Source organism: Alligator sinensis, unplaced genomic scaffold (assembly GCF_000455745.1).
Source record: "Alligator sinensis unplaced genomic scaffold, ASM45574v1 scaffold52_1, whole genome shotgun sequence".
Lineage (NCBI taxonomy): Eukaryota > Metazoa > Chordata > Crocodylia > Alligatoridae > Alligator > Alligator sinensis.
This window is the reverse complement of record NW_005842152.1, coordinates 2,032,356-2,052,353: the sequence shown is the minus strand read 5'-3', so window position 1 is coordinate 2,052,353 and position 19,998 is coordinate 2,032,356. Positions and strand designations below refer to the sequence as shown.

Sequence of the window (19,998 nt, the reverse complement as noted above, 5' to 3'; positions counted from 1 at the left end):
CAGATGGGCTCTAACTGAGTGCACCAGGTTTGGGAATTTGAAAAAGTGTGTGTGTGTGTGTGTGTGTACACACATACATTTTACATACACGTGTGTGTGTGTGTGTGTGTGTGTGTGTGTGTGTACATGTACAGGTGTGTATATAAGATGTACAAGTGTTTATGTATGTATGGAGGGGTGTGTGATGCATGTACTTCCAATTACTGCAGCTCCTCTCACTCTCAGAATATGTGTCTTTTGGGAGTGCTTATTAAACAAAACATTTGGGGGTACTTCATATCTCTATACAGTCTTGTTGAGCACCAGCCTTGCAACAGGTAGTTAAATCAATGAAGTGGTTTTTTTTCTTCTTTTTCTCCTCTTAACACACATGACAGAGAGAGGTTTACTGCTGAACATGAAAGGTGTTAAGCCCCCCCTACAATGGCAGTTGAACTCAGTTATATTTACGTGGGGGTTATGACGATCCAGCTATTTTGCTCAGCAGCGGAAGAATCCCCTTTTTGCCAAGGTGATCTGTTTGATCTTTACTGCCTATCTGACTTCAGACTTGCTTAATGCATCTTGTCATCTTTGTAGCCTTGGTAATCCAGGAAGTGTTTACATATGTTCATTTGATGAATGACAGTGTTTCTTTACACACAGGCTTGAAATTTAAGTAGTTCTGAAGGTTGAATTGGGATGGGAACGCTTTAATTCAGACTATAGCAACACCGCAACACATGCCTTTCTCTGTAAGAAGATACAGAGATGCTGTTTTTGATGCACGTACACAAAGCCCAATCTACTTTATTCAGCTCCTCTAAGCAGGCTCTCTATTAGCACTCTTCAGATGGGTTTATCCATTGCCAGATAACCACCCTGGCTCACCTCCATTTACTGTTATTGGGTATGTAACCCGGAGTAACTGTGCACAGAGTTCAGATGACCTGGGAAAATTCTCTTGGCTTTGTTCTCTTGGCAGAAAAGCTTAACTGGAGACACCTGAACAGACATTTGCATGATAAGACCCTGAGGGGCAGAGAGCTTGTGCTGCTGATGCTGCACTGCCAGGAGGTGCCTGTGCACATGTGTGTGCTCTGTAAACTTCCTCACTCTGCTTGGAGAACGGCTGCAGTGCACAGGACAGCTTCAATTGGCTACCCAGACTCCTCAGAGTTGGCCGGTATCTCCCTGTAGCACAATGTAGGATTGTGAAGGGGATATGGTCTGCTCCTTAGAGCCCAGCAAGTGACATGTTGTTTCCTGAGGTGATGGAAAAAAAGCACCATGGGATGGTGGAGGATTCAGCTTTGTCTCTTCTCAGAAGAGAACATGTACAGACATTTGTTCTTCCAGGAGAAACTCTCCCAAGAGTGATTTAATCCTAGTCGTTCTTGGGTTATTTTTCTGAACATTTGTACACTTGTGGTTTCTCTTGGGAGAGTGGCAACTGGAGAAACAGACCGTCTGACTTGGGGAGTTGACATGTATATTCATTGGTAGAGGCCATATCCTTAGCTGGTCTGAATTGATATAGCTCCATTAATGCCAATGAAGGAAAGTCCAATTTAAACCAGGTTAAGATTTGGTCCAGTATGATTATTTTAGACTGATTATAAAATGATTTATTTATAAAATGATTATTTTAGACTGGGTCCATGATGCGAGGAAGTTTTACCATGTGATGAGATTAGGGAAGAGTTGAGGTTCTTTTACTGTTTCAACGACATATTTCCATATTCCCAAACGTCTTAATTTGTAACTTCTAGTTTGTAGTAATAACCCCCCCCAACATTTTAAAATAACATTAGAGTTTTTTGATTTTATTTGTTGTTGCTATATATTTTAATTCCGGCTCTACAAATATTTTTTCCAGTCTTAAAAAATTGAGAGTGCTATACATATGAAATAATTGGTAATTCATGTTTGGCTGCATCTTGACATGTGGGGGAAGATGGCTTACATTCCATTTCTTTAATTTCTACTTCATTAGAAATATTTGGATTTTTTTTTTTTTTTTTTTTTTTTTTTTTTTACAAAAAAATAGTACCCAGCTAAGATTTTCAGATTATGACTATGCACAATGCCATTATTCTTCTTATGCCCTTTTTAGTTAAAAGCATTAGTAAAAATGCCACTAATATGCCTATTTCCTGAAGTACCTTGTGCCTCTTCTCATTGCACTTGGTTCCTAATGAATTGAGCTCCTGTGGCAGCTCTTCCACAGGAAAGTTCCTATGAAGCTGTGAATGAAAATTTAAATGCTTTCTTTCTATATTCAGGTTGGGCAGTAACATAAGATCCTACTAGTAGGGCTAGTAATGATTGTCCCATGTTGTCTTTAAAAAGAATACATAGATAATTGCTGGGGTTTCCCCATCTCCCTCTTTTTAAAAGAGAAATTTTATAAATGTGTACATGGAGTCAGACTATAGAAAAAAAAAGTACCTGAGTAGGTACACAGAATTTCTCAAATGTGTCGTTACTAAATTCGCCAAATATACATTTTTCTGCTTTTTTTTAGGTTAACAAAGAGAGTTCCAGGTGTACTCTAGGTATTTCTACTCTCATTCATACAACTCCCTTGTGAAAGCTAACCCTATATATATAAAACGTATTGGGAAAGTATACACTGTATCCTACTGGCTTCTAAAAGTGATTTAGATAAAGAAAAATAGAGGGAAGTAATCTCTCCATGGACTAACAGGAAATATCTGGAAGACTGCTAGTGGTTCTTAGACAGCAGCTTGAGAATCACTAATAGATTCTATTAGTAAGAGTTTAGTTGCATCCTCCTTCCACAATGGGGTGAAGAGTAATGCAATTATTAAGTGGTATCTGTTCTGTATAATGGATTGTGAATCCAGTATTCTGTCGTTTCCTTGTGTGATAGCAGGGAAATCCATTTTTCGAAGAAGAGTAGTGTCTTGGCATGTTAGAACCAATGTTTTATTTTCAGGAATAGAGTTTTTTGCCCTTATATTCTATCCAAAATAAAATCAATTATGCATTTTCATATAAGAAGGACTTTTACTTTTGTTCATGTCCACAGACACAATAATGTTTTCGAATTTGAGCGTATATGAGCAAAGCGCTTGCTCTTTATTTTTGTTTTGTTTTATTTTTGAATGAAAAAAATGTGGATGATTTCAGACAGGGTGGTAAAAAATGTCTTGCTAACTTCCTCAGTCCCAGATAAAAAAGTTGATTCATACTTTTACTCTGAAATGCATGAATTAGCAAGACTCTGGGAAGCAATACATAACTGCATAGCATTGTTTCATGTCATACACATTAGCTATTTCATCAGAAAGAGTGAAGTTTAATGTCACATGCGAGGGCAAGCATTTAACCAGAGCAAAAGAGATTGTTCTACTTAAGTGGTGGAGAATAGAAGCTTTATCTCTGAAAAATCAATTTCAATGACTTATTGTACCTCACAATACTTGCTACTTGGACCTGAACTCTGAATATATGCTACTGGGTTCCACATTCGAGGTCAAATACCCTGGTTTCTCTAGGCAGACAAGGTTCTTTGGGTAAATCTCATATTTTTTTATTAGACCAAGGTGAATAGTTGGAAAAAAAATTCTTAGCAAGCTTTCGGGTTTAAAAACCCTTCGTCAGGCTAAGGAAGCATCTGCAATTGGTGTGTGCTCTTCCTGGGTGGAAACTGGTGTGTGCTCTTCCATCCAAGAAGTAGAAGCCTGCAGTATCAACAGACTTTACTGATATCACTGGATGGTGATGTTTATTTCCAACTATTTGAGTTGATTTAATAAAAGATATCAGATTCACTCGAAGAACCTTGTCTGCTTATGTCCTTAGACTAACATGGCTACAATCTACACCCCCGGTTTCTCTAATCCTTTTTGGAAGAGTTTAAACCCTTTCTGATACCACTGTTCACCTTTTCTGATACCACTAGGTTGAATGCTAGTCTCATTTTAAAGATGGAGAGATAGGAAGGAAGTTGCTGATGAAGTGTAAAGTATGATCTGGTACAGTTCTCACCTGGAACACTGTTAAAATTGATCTTTTAAATTTACCTTTGCAGTTTACATATCTTTTGATGCTCAATTTCTTACCATTTTTATTATGTTCAAGTTTAATTTTTGAATATATTATTACGTAGTATTGCTCTTGTTGCAAATCACAGGGGAAAATTATTTAAGATGTCAGTGATGTCTGTTGATATTGCAGGCTTCTACTTCAAGAAAAGAATATAGAAGTTGCGGTGGGGTTGTGGGGGGAAGGAACCTACTTAACGATTTTTGTCCTTTCCTCTGCAAGTGAAGGTGGTGAAACTTGCTGATGTCAGAGTTCAGAGCAAAATTTGTGCTTCCATGGGAAACTGGAATCTCAGTATTTGAAATGGTATTTATATAGCCTTTTGAAGGTTGAAGAACACTGTGACCATACTACTATTATTATTAGGGTTTTTTTCTTGCTCTAGTTGTATTCTTTATAGCACCCCACCCCCCAACCCCAGGAAACGAACAAACAAGATGAAAGTATTTAACAATTATGTGATGTCCAATGTAGTCAACTGCACACAATCCATTTTTCCTGACAAGAAACAGTAGAGTTAGTTTTCCAAAGGCAATCCAGTCCAAAGAGATGCAAATGTTCAGAGTAACTGCCTTAGTTGAGAGACAAATACTTTAAAATCAGTGGGACTTGAATTGGTTCCTTGGTGAATACATTCATCATTTTGTTTCATGAGAATTATCCTCCAGTGAAAATTTCCATACATCACCAATCAGCTTATTCAAAGAATAACTCATTCCTGCTTTAGAAACCAATACTGCCATTAACTTAAATGGAAGGGTGGCACAAGCATTTATTTTGCTTTCTGCTTGTATGTTTGTTTTAAAAAACAAAACAAAGCAAAGTTAATTCCAGGTATTGTAAACATAAATACACTTGCATTCTTTATTTTGAAAGCCCAGTATGATTTTATTTTTAGAGGTTGTAAGTGATGTGTTGGGAAGTTAGAATGTTTCTCAGAGCAAGAGTTGTTCTGTCATAGCAATCTTGAGTTGTTTGAGTTAATGTCTCATTGTTATGGCTAACTCTCTCTTTTTTTTTTTTTTTCTATTCTTTTTATGTCATGGCTTCATAATCAGATATTGCCTAGGTCTGTGTTGTGATTGAAATTTTCGGTGTGATGTGTGTGACTACATTCTGAATGGAAACTTTACTGGATGTTTAATTATCTGCAACTCTCTTGCTGTATCGCGAGAGCATTATTATGAATGTTACTCCTCTTTCAAATTTTTAGTGAGGAAGTTTGGAAGTGACATCAGTGGAAACAGACCTAAAGTTACTGATTTTTTTTCTTAGTGAATTTCTTTTCATAGTTCTTTGTTTATCCAAAGAAAAAATAATTGAAGAAATCCTTTGTTAGTGTCTTTTTTTTTTTTTGTATTGGACCACAAACTCTTTGTGCTAGGTGCTATATACAGGCATAAAAAAAGATGGTTCTACTTTAAAAAACATAGAAACTGTCCTAATTTAAAGATATTATTTAATGTCAAGAATTATTTGTGTTCTGGTTTTTTTGATAGTACAAGTATCTGTCTACTTTATATGGTTACCATTATCATTTTTATAGCATTTCACAATCTTTATTGAATTTTATGTTTAAACACCCTATGAGTTAGAGATCTCTATATTACAGATGGGTGACCTGGCCTCAGTTTCCCATGGAGTAGTTTCACAGAAAGAGTTAGGAATGTTTTTAGATGCTTAGTTTTTGGAGTAGAATCCAGAACCCCAAGTTAAGCACTTAGGACAGTGGTTTTCAGCCTTTTTTGGAAATAAGATCCCTCTCATTTGACTTGAGGCACCTCTCCATAACTTTTTGTGAATTTAGCTTCTGAAAGTGGGTGCTACTCATTTATAGATCAGGGGTGGGCAAAATACAGCCCATGGGCCAGATCCAGCCTTCTAGGCCATTCTGTCTGGCCTGTAGGACCCCTAAAATATTTAGAAAATTAATGTTTATCTGTTGGCTGCCTGTCAAAGATGATAGGAGTCAGGGGCAGTAGGATCCAGGGGAGCTAGTAGGACCCAGTAGCTGGGCCAGCCTGGCCTGCCCCCCTCCCTACCTGGAAGCCTCTGCCTAGCAGAGTCTTCCAGCCTGGGACCCTAGGGCTGTTCCTGACTCCCTGCACCAGAGGGAAATTCAAGTAAGAGTGGGGGTGGGGGACGGGAGGCAGGGGAGGGCCGTGGAGACCGTACCAGTCCTTAGGGACAGGCTGGGCTGGCTCCTGCTGAGTCCTGTGGTCCAGCCATGCAGCTGAGAGACACGTGGTGCAGCAGCGGCTGGTGGGTGGGCAGGGAAATGTTGAAAGTGGCCCCAGTGGCAGCGAGCAGCCATGCAGAGCATAGCTATAGTTGGGTGGGAGTGCGGGGCTCGCGCAGGTGTCCCGGGGCCAGGGCCAGTGGGGGCCAAGAGCAGGGTGGCAGAAGCGCAGGGACCAGGCCAGCAGGGGCTCTGGAGCTGGGCTGGCTCCCCACTCTCCCTGCTGGTGCAACCTGGCCTGGCTCTATAGACCCCTGCTGGCCCACTCTGGGCCCCACTGATGCTGGCTCCATGCTGTTGTGGTCTACGCCCACTCGTCACTCTTACCCTCCCCCCCGCCACTGCTTTCAGGGTTTCCTTGCCCACCCACCTGCTGCTCCTGCACCATGTGGCTCCCAGCTGCATGGCCAGACCACAGAAGCACAGGGCCTGTGGTGGTACCCTGGGGCCAGGAGCAGGGGAGGTGGGTGTGTGGGGGGTGTGTGTGGGTGTGTGGGCCCATGCAATGAGGGAGGGAGGGAGAGTGTGTGTGTGTGTTTTCGGAGGGCATGTCCCACATGCACATGCCACCATACACATGCACCCACGCCCCCCCCCTCACTGCCATACATGCAGGCCCCCTCACATACTCTAGTGACCCTCTCCCCCACACAATCCCCCACAAACCCCATACCCATCCACACCTCACATATCCACACACACCCACATGCTCTCTCATCCTATGCCCACATGCCCCACGCCTTCCCCCTCCCCCACACTCCACATACCCATACCCCCACAGCCCCCCACAAATCTATACCCCCTGATCCACCCCAATATACAAGAGTAAGACTTCATTTTAAGCTATTATACAATCACCTCTATGTATACTGTACAAATGCATGGAAACCAAGACAAAAATATTTTTTGAAATCTAATTAATTAATGTTGTAGATGGTCAATTTTTAGAATATAATTTGGTATTTTTCTGGTTCTTAGAGTACTTTCTGGGGCAAGTGGGGGGACTTCTGGTGGCAAAGGTCAGGGGTTAGCGGGCGGGACTTCCGGTCACAAGATGGTGACTAGGGGGTGGGGCACCTGTTAAGGTGCAGGGCTACCCATGTGGCCTTCAACAGCTTGCCAAAACTCAGTAAGTGGCCCTCCACCCAAAATAATTGCCCACCCCTGTTATAGATTATAGTGCTTACTTCCTCACAGAGGGGATGGGCAGTGGGGGTAGAGGATTGGCCAGGTAGGGACAAGCTGAGCCTTATCTGCTTGTTTCTGTGTACCTCATTTACCTACTAACATCTCCTAGGACTCTTCAAACGTTTCCACAGCATCCCAGGTTGAGAATTGCTGATCTAGGTGTACAGGAGAATAAAGGAATAGAAATACCCTGGAATCTCAAGCCCTTTTGACCTGCATGGTGAATAGCCATGCCTAAGAGAGAACAATGATTGTGAGTTTGCTTTTCCATTTCCTGTACAAATAAGTCGGCATTTGGTGAAAACCTAGATCCTTCCTTCCCTTCATCATGCAGCACTCGCCTCATCTCGTGCACTGGGAAAGAATCTGCAAAAGGGGTCAGGTTGCTGTAGATAAATATCCCCTTGAATGAAAGGTGAAGCATAATGAAGGGAATCTAAATATTTTGGTCTAGTTCCCAGTCTGCTTTTGGAGCAGAGCAAATATGCATTGTTTTTTGTTCATGGGTAGTTGTAATGCAAGATGCTATGCAATGTGAAAGGTTGGCAGAATAAATACAGCTTTTCAGATGCATGGTTTACATATATGTTATCCCTGAAAAATGTTTGTTCTCTAGATAGGTATTCCATGCATTCTGATTTTTGGGGATTCCTCAGAGTGATTTCATGATATTACTAAATAGTGCGCAAATATTAAAGAATATAAATAACCCTGCACAATATGATAGATGCTGTTTAAAGGCAATTTAAAAAAATGAATACCTTGTGAATCATTCTTGGCACAACCTCCATATTGGGTTCCAGCTGTGGTAAAAAGCTGCTGCAATCTGACTGCCTCATTCATGCTTTGTAGACGTTCTTTTTTGTAAGTGAAAGTTTCCAAAATACACAACTTGTAATTCATAAGAACAGCCCCAAAGGCTGTGTCCAGATAAGCACGAATGTTGGTTTCCCTGGGGACAAGTAGCAGTGGCACAACTTGTGCTGTTGCTACTTGTCCCTGGGGAACACTCGTGCCATGCGCGCTCTGCTGTGCAGCAAGTTACCTTGGGTGGGGTAGGGGAGGCAGGGGCCAACAACTGTGCTGGCTCCAGCAGCCTTACCTTGGGGCCTTGGGGAGCTGTAGCCTGGCCAGAAGCTGCAGTGTGGCTCTGGCTGGTCAGGCTCTGGTTTTGGGCAGCGTGTGCTGCTGCCATGTGTCACCCCGCTTTTTTTTTTTTTTTTTTTTTTTTAGCCTGTTTTTTTTTTTTTCTTTGACCCCAGGATCATCTGGGGTCAAAATACAACCCTATGCTGCAAGGTCGCAATGCGGGGAATGCCCGTATGTGCAGTGTGTCCCACTGCAGATGGGTCTGTGGTGCCACATACTGCATGTACGCGCTTGTCTTGATGCAGCCATAAAGAACAAATTGTTCTTCAAATTTTAGTTTGATCTATGCATCAAACTCAACTTTAAAAATTTAAAAAAGAGAAATCTATACAGCAAGTTTCCAAGAGAGCTCTATAGTTGCCTGAACCAGGCCATGGTCAGAATGGACACTGGCTTTTTTGATATCCTGGAGAAGAGTCGGCATGGTTTTTGTAAAGGGAAATCCTGCCTCCCCTCTCTGCTGGAGTTATCCGAGGGTGTTAAAAAACACCCAGACAAGGGAGATTCAACTGACAATATATTTGACTTTCAAAAAGCATTCAACAAGGTCCTTCTCCAAAGGCTTTAAAAAATAAAACAAAACAAAAAACCCCATAGTGTTATGGAATTGGAGGGAAGATTGTTTCCTGGATTGACAACTGATTAAAAGATAGGAAGCAAGAAGTAGGGTGAAATAACCAAAAGACCACTTCTCAGTTTGGAGGGAGGTCAAAAGTGGTGTCCGTTGAGGATCTGTGCTGGGCACAATTTTATTCAACATTTTCGTCAGTGACCTTCAAATAGAGATTTCACTATGCACATCCAGTTTGCAGATGATACCAAATTATTCCAGCTAGCCAAATTCGAAGATGATAAACAGAAGCTGCAGAAAGGTCTTGCCTAGCTGGATAAGTGGAAATAAGTGGCAGATGAACTTTCATGTTGACAAGTACAAGGTAATGCACATGGGGAAAACTAACCTCAACTAGACATACAACAGTGCTGGGTTCCAAGCTAACTGTTACAACTTGGGGAAAGAGAACTTGGAATTATTGGGTGCTGACAGATATGGGGGACCCTCCCCTCACCCCCCTGAAAACAGCGCTTTACTGGAAAAGGAATAATTTCAGTTTAATCTGGTTTGCAGCATGTGTATAGCTCACACCCTTCAGCGGAGCTTTTTGGTGCTTTTATCTAATAGCTGATTCAATCAGCTATTAGATAAAAATGCCAAAGCCCCGCTGAAGCGTGTGAACTATGCAGATGCTGAAAACCAGTTCAAAATGATGCAATTCGTCTTCTGTGCTAAGGACATCACATGCCCCTGGGTGTGCTGACCTAAAACACTGGGGGTTTTTTCCTCCCATGTCTGTAAGCAGCTGCTGAGCTGATACAGACACTTCTCTAAAAACCATGTGCAGCAATGACAAAAAAGGGCCAATAAAATGTTGGGTATCATTTAGGAAGGGAATTAAACCAAATGGAGAACATTGTCATGCCATTAAACAAATCTTTGATGCACCTACATCTTGAATAGCATGTGTAGTTGTGGTCTCTGCAATTCCAAAAAGATGTAGTAGAGTTGGAAAAGGTACTGAGAAGGGCAACCAAAATGATCAGGGGTGTGAAACAGTTGCCATGCCAGGAGAGACTGAAAGGGCTTGGACGCTCTGTTTGGAAAGAAGACTGTGAGGGGATATGATAGAGGGCTTCAGGGGTGGATCCAGGATTTTGTGAAGACGGGGTACAGCACTGCAGGGGTGGCTGCAGATACAGATCCACGATTTGGCAAAAGGGGGTGCGGTTGCAGGGGTTGCACAGCTGTTCCGTGCCTCCTTCCCCTGTGCCGCCCCACACTGGGGCAGGCAACCCCTTAGCTGCTGCTCTGCCACCCTGTTGAAGACCTATGAAAGGCAAGCATTTCCCCTACTATCTTCCCCTTGCTGCTCACAGCCATTTTTCCATCCCTTCCCTCTCTGTGCAGTTCATCCAATCCCCTCCCATTTCCCCTCTCCTGCCTGATGCTGCCAGGTGCTCTCTTGGGAATGAGACAAGGTCATGTCTACTCCAGTTGGGCTGTGTTAGAGGGCTGCAATCAGTTGCTACATGAAACTTTGTTTAATCAGTTTCATTTTATAAGCTACCACTATCAGCAGTTTCTGCTTCTTCTGATCCTTCATTTTTTATCATCTTCATGGACTTCTGAAAACTGAAGATTTTCCCAGATTGAGACAAGCTTCTCTACTCTTTCACATGTTAGTTTATTTCTTAATATAGCGTGAGTATTTCCAAACATAGACCAGTTTCTTTCACATGCTGCAGAAGATGAAGGACTCTGAAGCAGGTGAGAAGCAAGAGGAGTCAGAGGCAGTGTCGTATAAAGGCCTTGCCACCATGTTGCAGGAGGGATATACTTGGCAGAATTCCAGACTGCATTCCTGGACCAAATACCTGAAGATGTTCTGTAATCTGCAACATTTGAAAGTACCTTTCCAACATCAAGTCCTAAGTATGTTGCTTGTTTTGTGATCCAGTCAAATAGTAGCCGTGCTATCATCACTAACATTTCTGCCTTTGAACCTTGGAGTCACACTGCCGACTCATGTTCATCTTGGAGTCCACTAGGACTCCAAGATCCCTTTCCACTTCCGTGCCACCCAGCAGGTCATTCCCTAGGCTGTAGGTGTGCTGGACATTTTTCCTCCTTAGGTGCAGCACTTTGCATTTCTCCTTGTTGAACTGCATTCTGTTGTTTTCTGCCCACTTGTCCAACCTGTCCAGGTCTGCTTGCAGCTGTTCCCTGCCCTCTGGTGTGTCCACTTCTCCCCATAGGTTTGTGTCATCTGCAAACTTGGACAGAGTACATTTCACTCCCTCGTCCAAGTCGCTGATGAAGACATCTTCCTGTCTGTTAATAAAGTTTTTCTCTTTTCTTTCTTCTGTACTTGTAAGCAGAGATGCACTTAGATTCTCAAAAACAGTTGATTTTATCTGGGTCATTTGGTAAGCAGTCTCTGACAAAAGTGCACTGTCTGATTCAGATGCAGCGATCTTTAGAAGAAATTGGCTTTAGACTCTTCGGGGAGTTCTGCAGCTGAACCCAGAAGGCATCCTCATCAAGTACAGTGTTCCTTGTACTTCTGAGTACTTCTAGATCCTCATTTATTACTGTTTCTTGAAGAGCTTCTTTGTTTCTTAGTAAACTTTCAAATGAGATCACCACTCCACCCCATCTAGTTTTACTACAGAGTTTTGAGTGTCACTGTTTTATTCTTTGCATTCTTTTCTTCCTGCTTCTTCGTAAAGACTGCAGCTACAATGTGAGTAACTTTTACATGTTTTAGGACTTCTTTTGCTCTTCTATAGATCTTTTACAGTGTGTCCAACTTCATGATGTTATTAAGAGACAAGTTTAGCGCAGGGAATGCACATCCTATTGCAGTAATATGTGAATATCCAGTATGATTTCCCATGCTGCTTTCATGTTACTTGCCTTGTCAGGCAGCAAAGTAAATACTTTACCACTCCCAATCTTCTGTAGGACTTGACATATTTTACTACTGATATAGTCTGCAGTATGCCTGTTCTCTCCTGTTTCAATGCTTCTGTAAAAAACTGGCTGAGGTGTTGTTATCACAAAGCTTATGATTCCTTCTCCCCACACATTTGTCCATCTATCTGTAAATACTGCAAAACATAGTGCTTCATTGATTTTTTTTTTTTTTTTTTTTTTCCTTGCACAGATTGCATTGCACGTTCATATTCTGACTCTGAAAGAGGCTTGCTCAAAGAATGTCTGCTGGGGAAATAGTATAATGGTCTTAGTAATTTAAAGGCTTCCTGCTAGTATGAATTTTCAGATATTGACAATAAGAATAATATTGCTCTTGCAAGAGCAAGAATATATATGAACCAGGTTCAGAAATGGCCTAGACTGATTCATGTATGATGGATCTATTAGCAGCTGTTGCCTAGGACAGTTGAAGATGTTTCCTCTGGCATCTCTGATGGTGGATGCCAGGGAGGATATTGAAAAGGGGATCACTCTAGAGATATCTGGTTCAGTGCTTTCTCTCTAAAGCATCCGCTCCTTTCACTCTTGGAGACAGGATACTGAGTTAGATAGACCAATATAGCCCTTCTTATGTTCTGTTTTCTGCTGGTATTTTTTAAAATTTTCCCTACTGGACTTCTTGCAACAGTTGTTCCTAAAGTTTGTGGGCACTGTCTTCCAAGCAGTCATGGTTCTTGAAGATAAGAAAAGATGTATCAGAAATTTTTTCTTTTCTGTTTTAAGAAATGTCACCAACTTGACTTTCCTAGACTATTAAGATTAATTTAAACTGTGATTCATACATTTTCTTACAGTAGCAGTAGTAGAGTATGTAACATGGTCTTTTTTAGTTCTCTAATGTGTGGAAATTCTCCATTTTGTTAAGCTAGGTATTGGCACTTGGATATGGAATAGTTTGTGAAGGGATAGGTGTGTGTCATCTGTATGTTGGGTTTCCAGGGTTGGTGACTATACCACCTCTGGAGGGAGTGTATTCCACAGTCTGGACACCCTGACTGTGAAGCTTTTCCTAAAGTTGAGCCTGAATCGATCTTCCAGGAGTTTGTGGCCATTACTCCTGGTTTTCCCCTCAGGTGCCCTGGTGAACAGTGGCTCACTGAGCCCTTGATGTACTCCCTTAGTGTAGCAGTAAGCTGCTACCAGGTCCCTTCTCAGCCTTATAGTTTCATAGTTTTAGGGTCGGAAGGGACCTAATAGATCTTCTAGCCCGACCCCCCGCCAGGGCGGGAGAACAACAAAAAACCCTAAAAACAAAAACGGGACTCAAATGAGTCCAGCCAGGTAGGCATCCAGCCTCTTCTTAAAGACCCCCAGGGTAGGGGCCAGCACCACCTCCCTTAGAAGTTGGTTCCAGCTCCTAGCCGCCCTAACTGTGAAGTAGTTTTTTCGGATGTCCAATCTGTACCTCCTCTCCATCAACTTGTGCCCATTACTCCTTGTTATGCCAGCGGGGGCTAGGGGAAACAGCGTCTCCCCCAAACCCTTCTGGTTCCTCCTAGTGAGTTTATAGACGGTCACCAGGTCCCCCCTCAGCCTTCTCTTGTGGAGGCTGAATAGGTTCAGGTCCCGCAGTCTCTCACTGTAGGGTCTGCCCTGTTGTCCCCGGATCATGCGGGTGGCCCTCCTCTGGACCCTCTCCATGTTGTCCACATCCCTCCTGAAATGGGGCGCACAGAACTGGACACAATACTCCAGCTGCGGCCTGACCAGCGTCGCATAGAGGGGGAGGATCACCTCCCTGGCTCTACTCGAGATGCACCTGTGGATGCACGACAAGGTCCGGTTAGCCCTGCCAACCATGACCTCGCATTGTCGGCCCATGTTCATCTTGGAGTCAATAATGACACCAAGATCCCTTTCCGCCTCCGTGCTCTCAAGTAGGGAGTTCCCCATCGTATAAGTGTGCTGCTGGTTCCTACTACCCAAGTGCAGCACCCTGCACTTGTCCGTATTGAAACACATCCTGTTCCTGTTTGCCCACCCCTGTAACCTATCCAGATCCTTCTGCAATCTCTCTCTCCCTGCTAGCGTGCTCACCTCCCCCCAAATTTTGGTGTCATCAGCGAATTTAAACAGGTTGCTTTCCACCCCAACATCAAGATCGCTGATGAAGAAATTGAACAGCGCAGGCCCCAGGACCGAGCCCTGGGGGACTCCACTACCCACCTCCCCCCAAGTCGAGTATGATCCATCCACCACCACCCTCTGAGTGCGACCCTTCAGCCAATCTGCAATCCATCTGACTGTGTAGGCATCTATGCCACAGTCGCCTAGTTTATTAATTAGGATGGGGTGAGAGACGGTGTCAAAGGCCTTGCTGAAGTCCAGAAAGACTACATCCACCGCGACACCTGCGTCCATGGCCTTTGTGACCTGATCATAAAAGGCAATCAGGTTGGTCTGACATGATCTCCCCCTAATAAATCCATGCTGATTGCCCCTGAGCATCATTTCTGATGCCGGCCCATCACAAATGTGCTCCTTGATGATCTTCTCATTCCTTCTTCTTTTCCTTAGACTGAAGAGTCCCAGATCCCTCAGTCTTTCCTCATATGGCTTGTCTTTTAAGACTCTGATCATACGGTTGGGTCTTCTTTGGACTCTCTCAAGCTTGTCCACGTCCTTGCTAAAGTGTGGTGCCCAGAACTGGATGCAGTACTCCACCTGTGGTCTTACCAGTGCCAAGTAGAGTGGAAGAATCTCCTCGATTTTTTGCTGGAGATGCATTGATTGATACATGCCAAAGTATTGGCCCTACTGGCTACAGCGTTGCACTGCTGGCTCATATTCGTACTGTGGTCTATTATTACCTTTCATTTGTGGTGCTAGTCAGTTTGGTGCCGCCAAGCCTGTAGATGTGTTGGGGGTTGCTCATCCCGAGGTGAAGCACTTTACAGTTCTTGACGTTGAACTTCATCAGATTCCAATTTGCCCAACTTGCTAGCTTGTCTAGGTTCGCCTGTATCTGTAGCGTATCTTCATGCACGACCACCCCACTCCCCCATAACTTGATGTCATCCACGAACTTGGCCAGTGAGCTCTTCACCCCCATATCCAAATAATTAATAAAGATGTTGAAAAGTGCTGGACTGAGAACCAACCATAGCCCATTGATTGAGTTTTATAGCTCAGGTTATCCAAAAGCTAGAAAAATGTCATTAAGCAGTGGGATACGTTCATGTGCAGCTGTTGTGAGGTAAATTCTACTACTGGGTACATGGTAGCAGAGTTTTACAATGCCAGGAGACCGATCTTTTTCACAAATTTAGTTATTTAGTCCTGATAAGAGCTTGTTTCCTTCCCCTCCCCTCCCCCCTCTTTTTCTCCTCTCCCTCTTTCCACCCCTCCTCCCCATGGGATGTTGGAGTGCTATGTATCTTTTGAAAAATTATCCGCAATTGGTATTTTTCAGGGTCAAGGATAATGCAGTGGGGAAGCTGTCCTTGTGGGATAATGGGAAGCTATCCTTGGAAATCCTTCTGGCATCCTATTACTTTAAGTAATCCTGGTAGCTTCCTGGTTCCACTTTGTCTCAAATAATTCTGCTTATTTACAGGTCACTCTGTCAGTGTGAATTATTTTTTAAATATTAATTTTTTTCTTTATATAAACATACCTATTTTTCATATTTAAAATAATTTAAAAGCTTGAATTAAGATAAATGGCACAGGTTTGTCAGTGAAATATGAAAGGAAGTTGCATTGCTGAATAGGTGGAAGTCACTGGCCAAGCAGCTAGAAATAGTGTTTAAAAATGCTAAACCAGCTTTTAACATCCATAACATTGTCAAATAATATAAAGTGTATTTTCTTCATTTCTGTTGGTTCGCTGAGTTTGGTTCAATAACTATTTTGTGCCCAGCTGTGAAACCAATTGAGAGCAGAAAAAGAGGAAAGCTTATTTTTCTGTTATGCTCACTGAATCAGTTATGAGAGAATAAAGTAGTGTGAGTTCTAAATTTTGATATGGAAAGGGCTAAAAGATCTCTTGAAGTTCCTTCCAGCTTCATATTTCCATGACTTTTTTATGGTGACCGGAAAAAGTAAGGATCTGTATGAATTTGTTAGCATATATATTTGTTTAAAAAACTGTGTATAGTGATATGTTGGTATCACTTAGTACTTTTTACTAACTATTGAGACAACCTTTTTTTTTTTGGTAAGAAAATGGAGAATTAGATTAAAGTCACTAATTTAAATGAAGTATTTCAGCTTTCTGAATTAGTTTGACTAAAAGGTAAGTTATAGAATCGTAGGGTAGAAGTAGGGTCTGGAAACCATCTAGTCCAACTCCCTGGCTGAGGCAAGATGATCCCTGACCAAGCCATTCTAGTCAAGTGTCTGCCTAGTTTGTGTTTAAAAATGTGTCCAAGAAAGGAGATTCCACAACCTCTGAGTAGCTTGTTCCACTGCTTAACCTTTGGAGTAAGAAGGTTCTTCCTAATCTATACCCTAAATTTACCTTGCTGCAACATAAGACTGCTCCTTGTCTTGTCTGTGAAGGCCACAGAGAATACCCTATTTCCATCCTCCATAGAACTACCCTTTGGGTCTTTGGAGACTGTTATCAAATTCTCCCTTTAGAATTATTTAATCAGATTGAAAGAACTAGTTTCTTCTTCAGTAATATATGTTCCTCTTTGCTAGGCTCTTTCTAATCTGTTCATATTTTTTTGAAGTGCCTTCCCCAAAAACTGGACCAAGTAGCCTGGGTGAGGCTGTACTAGTGGCAAGTAAAGTAGGGAAAATAACTTATTTTGATTTGCCAGTGATGTACCTATGCACACAGTATGATTCTGGCTTCCTTTCCCCTCACAAGAGCACGCAGGCCAGTATTCAATTTATGATCTGATTTGTAAGTTTTGATTTGAATCCATCCCCCTCTCTCTCAGAAGAGTAGTGAAAACTTCCCCTCTGTATTCCTCTTCTGTTGTATAGGATGTTGCTTTTGGCTTTGTTTGTAAGCTTATACATTACGATTAGATCAGGTTAAGAGCACTTTTGAATGATTATCACAAATTAAGGCTCATTAACAAGTGCTGGATCTGATTTGTATAGGGGCTCCAGGAGCAGAAATAGAAGGAAACCCACTATGCACTTTATGCCATTTTGGGTGAGGATCATCTTTAAGCTGTGCTGGTGGGGGAGAGGGGGTTCCTTTATCTTCCAGCTCCTGGGGTCCCTGCACAACCAGATCTAGCCTCTGTCAGCGCTTGCAAGTGAAGTGAACGAGAGGGGGAGGGGAGGTAAGGAGCTGCCAGGCAGTGTTGAAGTGGTCAAGGTTAGGGAAAGGAGCTGTCAGAAAGATGCAGAGCCCAGTGGGAGGCTGGATCTAGGTGGGAGGAGCTAGCATGGGCTGCAGGAAGCTTGGGACCAGGTAGGGAAGGGAACCTTTTCCATGCCTGCCCCTGATGCTCTTCTCTGGGTGATCAGGTTGGCAGGGCAGCAGTCAGAAGGGGGTTGGGATGGAAGGAGGGTGATCCAGGGGTGGAGGGCCTAATCATAGGGTGGAGAGGGAGGTTGAGGGTGAATTGGGGGCCATGGGGTGATTTGGGGATCCAAGCAACACAAGGGGGCCCATCCCTCTCTTCTTCCTTCCCTGCCTATACTGTGACTATAGAGCCAGTGAGCAGGGCAGGTGTGGAGCAGACTTGCAGCCCTAGCCACACCCCTGCTTACCAGCCCTCTATCTGCATATTTAAGCAGTGTACATTAGAGAAGGTGTTAAGCTGGAATGTGTGACATCACTAGCATTAGCTAACCTTAACACGTCTGTTATTCCTTAGAATTAGGACCTGCTAGCTCTAGTAGCATAATCTAACCCTAAAGGACATCCTATTTTTGCATCATACTATTTTATAGTATTTGATAGGGAGGAGAGATTGTATTTCTGCAGAGGATGCCTTTGGAAGCCCAAATACACTTGCTCTGTCTTCTGATTGTGATTGGGACATCAGGATTAATATCTGAAGTCCAAAAAGCACTCAAAAATCATATCACTGCAAGATAAAAGTTGAATTAATGCAAAGATGAAGTTACAAAGCATCTTTCCATAAGTGACTGCACCTTTTTTTGTACCCTTTCATGAATAACTGTGGGGTTATTTAAGATCAAATGTGGCCCAATGATTAGATTTCAAGGCAGCAAATGGTACGATCACTTTTAAAATAATGCACATTTACATTTGAAAAAGAACACAGTTATTTGGATGCCTTCTAGCTGGCTTTTCAAATATGATGGTTGTTGTTGTTATGGGAAAAATCAGGAGTAGTTTAATTTCTGGATATAACTGGTTATTCCATCTTCTAGTTTGAGAAATGTTGGTCCAGTTGATTCATCGGGTTTTAAAAGATATGGAAAATGACTATCTCTACTAACTATATTTAATTTATTTTGCATAGTAATTTTGGTAGAGTAAAGTGTGTTCTTGACATTTTGCAGGTGACAAGTAGGCATGTGTGTTTCAGCTCACCTGAAATATATTGGTTTGGGAGAGGCTTTAGGAGAGTTGATGAGAAATAAAATGAAACACTTCCTCTTTAATTAAGATTAGTAAATCCAAAGCTATTCAGAAGAGTGTTTAGAAAAGTGAATGTGCATCTAAAATTATCAGAACACATTGGGACTCTATTACCAAAACCATCACTCTCCCTTCTAAATCAGACCTCTCCCTGCAAAAACATGAGCATTCCACAGATATGTTTGGTGGAAAGGAGTTGACTGGACAGGTTCCTCCTTCTCCCAGAGCTTGCTTTAATTATTCACATTCCTTTCCATTAAGGACAATTGACTAAGTCAGAGGGACCAATATTTCTTCACTGGGTTCTTGGATTCCACCATTTCCCCCCAGATACACTATGGAATCATTTTTTCTCCAACAATCTGAGTGCTTTGTGGGATGGTATAAATCCTGTGAAATCCTTTCCTCCTTCACTGCCTTGGTGTTTGTATTTTGGGGCGGAGGGTGGGGTGTGGGATGCTCCTAGCATCAGCGACTTGGACGAGGGAGTGAAATGTACTCTGTCCAATTTTGCAGATGACACAAAGCTATAGGGAGAAGTGGACACGCTGGAGGGCAGGGAACAGCTGCAAGCAGACCTGGACAGGTTAGGCAAGTGGGCAGAAAACAACAGAATGCAGTTCAACAAGGAGAAATGCAAAGTGCTGCACCTAGGGAGGAAAAATGTCCAGCACACCTACAGCCTAGGGAATGACCTGCTGGGTGGCACGGAAGTGGAAAGGGATCTTGGAGTCCTAGTGGACTCCAAGATGAACATGAGTCGGCAGTGTGACGAAGCCATCAGAAAAACCAATGGCACTTTATCGTGCATCAGCAGATGCATGACGAATAGGTCCAAGGAGGTGATACTTCCCCTCTATTGGGCACTGGTCAGACCGCAGCTGGAGTACTGTGTGCAATTCTGGGTGCCGCAATTCAAGAGGGATGCGGATAACCTGGAGAGGGTCCAGAGAAGGGCCACTCGTATGGTTAAGGGCCTGCAGACCAAGCCCTACGAGGAGAAACTAGAGAAACTGGACCTTTTCAGCCTCCGCAAGAGAAGGTTGAGAGGCGACCTTGTGGCTGCCTATAAGTTCATCACAAGGGCACAGAAGGGAATTGGTGAGTATTTATTCACCAAGGCTCCCCCAGGGGTTACAAGAAATAATGGCCACAAGCTAGCAGAGAGCAGATTTAGAGTGGACATTAGGAAGAACTTCTTCACAGTTCGAGTGGCCAAGGTCTGGAATGGGCTCCCAAGGGAGGTGGTGCTCTCCCGTACCCTGGGGGTCTTCAAGAGGAGGCATCTAGCTGGGGT

The 19,998-nt window shown here is 42.8% G+C and overlaps 1 protein-coding gene across 8 annotated transcripts in view; it reads left to right on the top strand.

Moving 5' to 3' along the window:
* The window catches only part of ARHGEF10 (Rho guanine nucleotide exchange factor 10), a 197,201-nt gene that overhangs the window by 679 nt on the left and 176,524 nt on the right, over positions 1-19,998 (top strand). The window lies entirely within an intron of this gene.